Source organism: Palaemon carinicauda, chromosome 2 (genome assembly GCF_036898095.1).
Source record: "Palaemon carinicauda isolate YSFRI2023 chromosome 2, ASM3689809v2, whole genome shotgun sequence".
Classification (NCBI taxonomy): domain Eukaryota; kingdom Metazoa; phylum Arthropoda; class Malacostraca; order Decapoda; family Palaemonidae; genus Palaemon; species Palaemon carinicauda.
Genome location: NC_090726.1, coordinates 9,087,054 through 9,094,553, shown reverse-complemented (window position 1 = coordinate 9,094,553; position 7,500 = coordinate 9,087,054). Strand labels below are relative to the sequence as shown.

Genomic DNA, 7,500 nt, shown 5'->3' with positions numbered 1-7,500 from the left:
AGGAAATAAGGAAATAAATAAATGAGAACAAATTGAATATAATGTTGAGAGAATAATATGTAACGATTTCCAGCTGAATTATATAAAGTATATCTATATACAAATAATATTTGTAAATATATAGAATAACAGTGTGTTAGGGTACGGAAACTATCATACCAGAGTTTACAAACAATAAAACAATGAGCATTGTTTACACACAATGACAACTCCGAGTTGTGGTTTGTCATGAGAAGCCCACCACAGGAAATGCGATTTTAGCGTCCAGAATATTTGTACCAAGGCCCAATTACCATCGCAGATACAGTACTGTACATTCTCGATTGTACAGGCACATGTAATTGCATCATCATATCGCCTTTACTTTAGCTCTAACTTTTGCTGCATGAAATGACCAAGTTGTGGAATGATCTTCCTGATCGGGTGGTTAAATCAGTAGAACTTCAAAAGTTCAAACTCGCAGCAAATGTTTTTATGTTGAACAGGCTTATTCAAGTCCTTTTTATAATTTATATATCTAATATCTGTTTTAATGTTAATGTTTTTAAAATATTTTATTTTAATTTTTCATTACTACTTATATCGTTTATTCATTTCATTATTTCCTTTCCTCACTGGGCTAATTTCCCCTGTTGGTAACGTCCATGCCTGGTGATCACCAGACTAGGGTTCGAGTCCCGCTCAAACTCGTTAGTTCCTTTGGTAGCTGCAACCTTACTATCCTTGTGAGCTATAAATAAGGGATTTAGGTGAGCCTATACTTCTATTTGCTGAGTCATCAGTAGCCATTGCCTGTCCCTCCCTAGTCCTAGTTTTGGTGGAAGATGCGGCTTGGGCGCTGATCATATGTATATATGGTCAGTCTCTAGGGCATTGTCCTGCTTGCTATGGCAGTGTCACTGTCCCTTCCCTCTGCCATTCATGAGAGGCCTTTAAACCTTTCAACTATATTCACTTTTTTATTTCTTCGAAATTCCATTTGGTCCTGACTGTCACTAATGAATTTTTGCTGATAAAAACGGTTCTCTTCCTGACCTTTTACCTGTTAATCTTTGTCAAGTAAATAAACACAAATGAATGAATAAATGAATAAATAAGACCCAGAAAAAGAATAATCATGAAAACACAAGTTCCTCGGAGGTTGGCAAGAGAAATCACCTCCTGGTAGTCCACATGGTATGATATTGGCACAAAAATGAGCTATATATTGGGTCTGCCCCAATTTCTTCACCTAACACTGTACTTCATTTTAACACTTTTCCCTCCAATCCTAATTCTCCCCCTCCTCTCCCACACCTATCCTATCCCCCTATACTTGCAAGATTTTGAGATAATTTACAGATACGATTATTGCACAAGTTAATCTAAAAACAAGTGATGAATCTGGCGGTTTCGTAATTCCATTTCTTTACAGTCAAATCATGGTGCTGGGTGTGTCCGTATGTTCGTTCCTCGATATGTTTGATGCACATTTGTATTCCAGAAAATTGCAAATTTATTAAGGTACAACTCTCCTTTAGTTATTCCAGAAAATTGCAAGTTTATTAAGGCACAACTCTCTCTAGGTTATTCCAGAAAATACAAGTTTCTTAAGGTACAGCTCTCCTCAAATTATTTCAGAAAATTACAAGTTTCTTAAGGTACAGCTCTCCTCAAATTATTTCAGAAAATTACAAGTTCCTTAAGGTACAGCTCTCCTCAAATTATTTCAGAAAATTACAAGTTTTTTAAGGTACAGCTCTCTTCAAATAATTCCAGAAAATTACAAGTTTCTTAAGGTACAGCTCTCCTCAAATTATTTCAGAAAATTACAAGTTTCTTAAGGTACAGCTCTCCTCAAATAATTTCAGAAAATTACAAGTTTCTTAAGGTACAGCTCTCCTCAAATTATTCCAGAAAATTACAAGTTTCTTAAGGTAGAGCTCTCCTCAAATAATTCCAGAAAATTACAAGTTTCTTAAGGTACAGCTCTCCTCAAATAATTCCAGAAAATTACAAGTTTCTTAAGGTACAGCTCTCCTCAAATTATTCCAGAAAATTGTGGGTTTCTTAAGGCACAACTCTCCTTAAGTTCTTACAGAAAATTGCAAATTTATTAAAGCACAACTCTCCCTAAGCTATTCCGGAAAATTGTAAATTTATTAGGGGACAACTCTCCTTAAGTTATTCCAGAAAATTGCAAATTTATTAAGGCACAACTCTCCTTACGTTATTCCAAAAAATTGCAAATGTATTAAGGGACAACTCTCCCTAAGTTATTCCAGAAAATTGCAAGTTTATTAAGGTACAACTCTCCTTAAGTTATTCCAGAAAATTGCAAATTTATTAAGGGACAACTCTCCCTAAGTTATTCCAGAAAATTGCAAGTTTATTAAGGTACAACTTTCCTTAAGTTATTCCAAAAAATTGCAAGTTTATTAAGGGACAACTCTCCCTAAGTTATTCCAGAAAATTGCAAGTTTATTAAGGTACAACTCTCCTTACGTTATTCCAAAAAATTGCAAATGTATTAAGGGACAACTCTCCCTAAGTTATTCCAGAAAATTGCAAGTTTATTAAGGTACAACTCTCCTTAAGTTATTCCAGAAAATTGCAAATTTATTAAGGGACAACTCTCCCTAAGTTATTCCAGAAAATTGCAAGTTTATTAAGGTACAACTTTCCTTAAGTTATTCCAAAAAATTGCAAGTTTATTAAGGCACGACTCTCTTTAAGATATGAATGAACGTATTCTTTTTAATGGGAAGCAAAAATTAGATGTTTTTTTTTTCATATAGAAACTCGGCTTTGGTCATTTGAACCAAAGTGGGTTGAATTTTTTTAGGTTCTTTCCATTAAGAATTGTTTTCTTCTACATTTTCATTTGAAGGATCATCGTGTTTTGGAAAAGATATGTATTGTTTATTGATATATAGAATTCCTATTTTTTTATTAATTTATTTTGTCCCAGTAGATTATTTATTTATTTATTATTATTAATTATCATTATGATTATTATTACTACTACTACTACTACTACTACTACTACTACTACTACTACTACTACTACTACTACTACTACTAGCTAAGCTACAACCCTAATTGGAAAAGCTGGATGCCATAAGCCCAAGGGCTCCAACAGGGAAAAATAGCCAAGTGAGGAAAGGAAAGAAGGAAATAAATAAACTACTAGAGACATTATGTCCAATTAAAATAAAATATTTTAAGAACTGAAACAACATTAGAATTGATCTTTCATATATAAACTATAAAATCTTCAATAAACAAGAGGAATATAAATAAGATAAAAGAGAATTGTTTAAAGTTAAGAAGGTTCACATATATTATGAAATATTTAGTTTGATGTTGTTACTATACTTAAAATATTTTCATTTTCTTTATTTCCTTTCCTCACTGGGCTATTTTCCCGGTTCGGGCCCCTGGACTTATAACATCCTGCTTCTCCAACTAGGGTTGTAGCTTAATAATAATAATAATAATAATAATAATAATAATAATAATAATAATAATAATAATAATAATAATTGTCAAAATGTTCATGTGTCTTCCTATTACAATTATGAGTAAAATGAACATTTTAGTATTGACAATTTCCGGGTAGGTTATACAGAATTTCACGTGCACTATTACTAGTTGTGAATGATTGATGACTATGTAAAGTATACGGGTATTAAGTATGTATGATGGCATTCTTTTTAAATAATGTTTTTTTGGAAGTTTTTATAATATATATGTATATGTATATATATATATATATGTATATATATATATATATATATATATATAGATTATATATATACATATATATATATATATATGTATATATATATATATGTATGTATATATATAGATATATATATATATATATATATATATATATATATATATATATATATATATATGTGTGTGTGTGTGAAATATCTAATTTAATATTGTTACTGTTTTCAAAATATTTTATTTGGATTTTTCATTACTTTTCTTATATTTTATTTATTTCCTTATTTCCTTTCCTCGCTGGGTTATTTTTCCTTATTGAAGCCCTCTTAAATAGTTTTTTTTTTCTCTTTTGAAGTTTTTATAATTTATATATGAAATATCTAATTTAATGTTGTTACGGTTCTTAAAATATTTTATTTTAATTGTTCATTATTACTCTTGTATTTTATTTATTTCCTTGTTTCCTTTCTTCACTGGGCTATTTTCCCTGTTGAAGCACTTGGGCTTCTAGCACCCTGCTTTTCCAACTAGGGCAGTAGCTTGGCTAGAATTATTATTATTATTATTATTATTATTATTATTATTATTATTATTATTATTAGCTAAGCTACAACCCTAGTTGGAAAAGCAAGATGCTATAAGCCCAAGGGCTCCAATAGGGAAAAATAGCCCAGTGAGGAAAGGAAATAAGGAAATAAATAAATGATGAGAATACATTAACAATAAATCATCCTAAAAACAGTAACAACGTCGAAACAGGTATGTGCTCTATAAACTATTAACAACGTCAAAAACAGATATGGCATATATAAACTATAAAAAGACTCATGTCAGTCTGGTGAACATAAAAACATTTGCTCCAACTTTGAACCTTTGAAGTTCTACTGATTCAACTACCCGATTAGGAAGATCATTCCACAACTTGGTTACAGCTGGAATAAAACTTCTAGAATACTGTTTAGTATTGAGCTTCATGATGGAGAAGGCCTGGCTATTAGAATTAACTGCCTGCCTAGTATTACGAACAGGATAGAATTGTCCAGGGAGATCTGAATGTAAAGGATGGTCAGAGTTATGAAAAATCTTATGCAACATGCATAATGAACTAATTGAACGACGGTGCCAAAGATTAATATCTAGATCAGGAATAAGAAATTTAGTAGACCGTAAGTTTCTGTCCAACAAATTAAGATGAGAATCAGCAGCTGAACACCAGACAGGAGAACAATACGCAAAACAAGGGAGAATGAAAGAATTAAAACACTTCTTCAGAATAGATTGATCACCGAAAATCTTGTAAGACTTTCTCAATAAGCCAATTTTTTTTTTTTTGTGTGTAATTGAAGAAGACGCAGACCTAATGTGTTTCTCAAAAGTAAATTTGCTGTCGAGAATCACACCTAAAATTTTAAAAGAGTCCTACAAATTTAAAGAAATGGCATCACGTTTCAACATTATTGGCTTTTTAAAACCAGTTATAAGGAGCTCAGATGAGTGCCTCATATTAGAAACCAAAGTTTCTGAGCACAAAAGAATACCATACTGTCTGGACGCAACTGTAAGGTCTTGGATATTTGCATGAAGACCACGAATATTGCAATACAGAAGACGACATTGACGAAATCTAGGACGTACTGGTCCCGGATTTCGCTCAATGTCTCCAGACAGCATAAGAATTAATAGAAATAAAAAAGACATCATACTTAAAAACTAGATTAACATGAATTATAACAAAGTGATTGATGAAACCCATAGACTATAGTAAAAAGTCGGAAAAACTGGTCAACATGGAGGAGCCGATACACCATGCAAGGCTAAATACCCTCCAGGATAGCCACTTCAACTGAAGGGAGGACAGTAAGGATGGTTTTGAGAAGAAAAGGAAAAGACAACCTCTTGATAAACCACCAGGCATCCACGGCCCTTCTATCAAGCCTGCCCAACACACCATTTCAAAAATAAAAGAGGGAAGAAAAAAAATAATAATAAGATCGAATAGTGTGCCCGAGTGTACCCTCAAGCAAGAGAACTCTAACCCAAGACAGTGGAAGACCATGGTACAGAGGCTATGGCACTACCCAAGACTAGAGAAGAATGGTTTAATTTTGGAGTGTCCTTCTCCTAGAAGAGCTGCTTACCATAGCTAAAGAGTCTCTTCTACCCTTACCAAGAGGAAAGTACACTGAACAAATTGCAGTACAGTAATTAACCCCTTGGGTGAAGAAGTGTTTAGTATCTCATTGTTGTCAGGTGTATGAGGAAAGACGAGAATATGTAAAGAATAGGCCAGACTATTCTGTGTCAGTGTAGGCAAAGAAAAAATAAGCCGTAACCAGAGAGAGGGATCCAATGCATTACTGTCTGGCCAGTCAAAGGATCCAATACCTCTCTAGTGGTAGTATCTCAACGGGCGGCTGGTGCCCTGGCCAACCTACTTAATTTATATTTTTCCCAATGTCATAGTTTTCGAAAGATATGTATAGTAATTATCAATATGATAATCACGAGTGATAATCATTCTATTCCTTTTTTCGTGATTATTCGCAAAAAGTAAAAAAGAATCTGAACATTTCTCGTTTAGAGGGGCGTGCACCCGCTAGAATAGTTCGCCTGAGCAAAATTCTTCTAAATCTTGGAGTACGTTTCCTTATTCATTCCGAGTCAAGTTGGTGCAAGGGAAATCAATTTTTGGTTCGGGCTCAGTCTGCTGTCAGTTGTGGGGATTTATCCCTATATTTTGGGGATTTTGGCTGACTGATGGTGATATTCTGTACAAATTTCCATGAAGAAGAAACAATGAGTCAATTAGTTTGCTTGAATTATTATTATTATTATTATTATTATTATTATTATTATTATTATTATTATTATTATTATTACTTCTTGCCAAGCTACAACCCTAGTTGGTAAATCTGGATGCTACAAGCCCAGGGATTCTAACAGGGAAAATAGCCCAATGAGGAAATGAAACAAGGATAAATAAAATATTCTCAGAACAGTAACATTAGATTAAATTTTTCCTATATAAACTATAAAAAACTTCAACAAAAGTATAGTGAGTAATTTGTATATTAGCAAAACCTACATGAACAGAAGAAAATATATTTCTGGAAACGGGGATTTTTGCGTTGCTTTGGGGATTTTTAGACTAGCCCATCTGGCAATATTGTAATGGCGCTTTGAGGAAGATGGATGTCGTATAAGTAGGCTGCTATTAAGGAGTTTGATGAGGGGTGGTTTTAGAGCATAATTGCTGTGTCCTGGTGCGCTCTGGTTGATGATAACTGCCGAAGGAGCTGCTATTAGCGTCGTCGTTGTTAGAGTCGTCAAGATAGTTGTCATCGATATGCAAGCTGTCATTGGAGAGGTTTGAGCGCTCTCTCTCTCTCTCTCTCTCTCTCTCTCTCTCTCTCTCTCTCTCTCTCTCTCTCGTAGTTAGTTTGTCATTTCTCTCTACAGTAGTTAGTAGTTTGTCATTCCTTGAATCTCTCTTTCTCTCTCTCTCTTTGTAACACACATCCGGCAGGGGTCTTCCCTTCCCCTCAGTGGGTGGTGTCCCATTTACTTCCTCCTCCTCCCCCTCCTCTTCAGGTTCCCCCTCAACGCCCCCTCTGGCGGGAACCTTTAAAACGAGTCCTTTTCGTGGAAGGGCAATGAGGAGTAGATGAGGCAAAGGGAACAGAGGAAGTGAAGAAAGTCACATTTGCCTTCCTGCAGTAGGTGGCCTTATTTTAGCCATGACAGGATGCCAGAAAACTTCAAATCAATCTATCAATTTACCCA

The 7,500-nt window shown here is 33.9% G+C and overlaps 1 protein-coding gene across 1 annotated transcript in view; it reads left to right on the top strand.

Moving 5' to 3' along the window:
- CenG1A (Centaurin-gamma-1A) overlaps window positions 1-7,500 on the top strand; it is a 38,725-nt gene that overhangs the window by 1,834 nt on the left and 29,391 nt on the right. The window lies entirely within an intron of this gene.